Here is a 1,229-nt window from a genome sequence, read left to right on the forward strand (position 1 = left end):
TTTTTTTTTTTTTACTTAAGATGTCGTCCTAAAAATGCCATGAGATGCTCATCAAACAGCATTAGAGACAAAAGTCAAATGTGACAACCATTGTGGGCCATCCTGAAACTGATACACAAGAAAATGTTACCTACCTAAACTGTAGATGGAGAGTATTGGGGTTCAATCCTGTTGCTCTGGTTTTAGAGGAAAGGAGGGTCTGTGGCAGCAATGTGGCGTTCGGACGTTTATGGCAGAAAAAGTGGAGGGGTGGAGTATAGGAGGAGAGAGAAAAGAAAAGAGATGCGTAGGAGGGGTCTGAGCTCTCGCTTTCTTTTTCTTTCTCTCTTTTTATTTGGAAGCAGATTTACAAGGTGTTATCCTCTCATAAGAACAGCATATCAAAAAGAGGTTCTAATGGATAGTATTTATAATAGTATATCCTGCATTTGGATGCAAAGTTTACTGTCAGTTTTAGTTGACAGATTAATAATATTATATATATTTATTTATTTATTTTGCAGGTCAAATATTAAATTGGAAGCAAAATTAAAATAAATGTATCCAGGTTTAAAATAAAAAAACATAATTTATTTATTAAATTAAAATTTGTATTAGTTGATAGAGAGTATTAGTAGTATTGTGTTATTGAAGATTTTACATCGAAGGCAAATGAAGGAAACCAGATAAATAAATTAATTTATGTATTGATTAATTTTGTTTACTGTAATCCTATTTACATTTGAATGGGCATGAATTAATTTTGCATGTATAAAAATGTATGAAATGTATAAAATGAACTTTTTCCAGAGAAAAAGCTGTTATCTTTAAAAATCATTTTTTAATCATTTTTTTTTCCATGTGCATCTCTTACTTACAGATAGCTGTATATTATGGGCTTTGTCTAAATGTAATGTCACATGACAAAAATAGTGCATTTATATCAAGGTGGTGACACATTTTGCTAAGCTTTTCCCTGCTGCACGTGCAAAGTAGGTTCACGAACATCTAAACAAGCAAAGCAGAAATATTTGCAAACAATAACTGTGCTTAATATATTGTTTTTCTTGCATTTGCACGCCGTTCCCCATTACTGAGCTGTTCAGCCCTGGTTGAATTTACTCTGTAACTGTATCCGGCAGCTCTCGCTCTCACTGGCGATTCCAGTCGGTGGATTAATACAGATATTCTCTTGATGCTGCGGCCAGAACAACATGTGTTCTAAATGACCGGTTTCATTGAGGAGATCG

At 33.8% G+C, this 1,229-nt stretch overlaps 1 protein-coding gene across 1 annotated transcript in view; it reads right to left on the reverse strand.

Annotated features, from left to right (window-relative positions):
* The window catches only part of LOC107577258 (cardiac phospholamban-like), a 4,493-nt gene extending 4,193 nt beyond the window's left edge, over positions 1-300 (reverse strand). The window contains exon 1 of the mRNA XM_016263353.1: positions 135-300. The gene's annotated coding sequence lies outside the window, so the exon portion shown is untranslated. The remainder of the gene's footprint in view (positions 1-134) is intronic.
* Positions 301-1,229: the final 929 nt, after the last annotated feature.

This window comes from Sinocyclocheilus grahami, unplaced genomic scaffold (assembly GCF_001515645.1).
Source record: "Sinocyclocheilus grahami isolate Dianchi unplaced genomic scaffold, SAMN03320097.WGS_v1.1 scaffold5558.1, whole genome shotgun sequence".
NCBI lineage: Eukaryota > Metazoa > Chordata > Actinopteri > Cypriniformes > Cyprinidae > Sinocyclocheilus > Sinocyclocheilus grahami.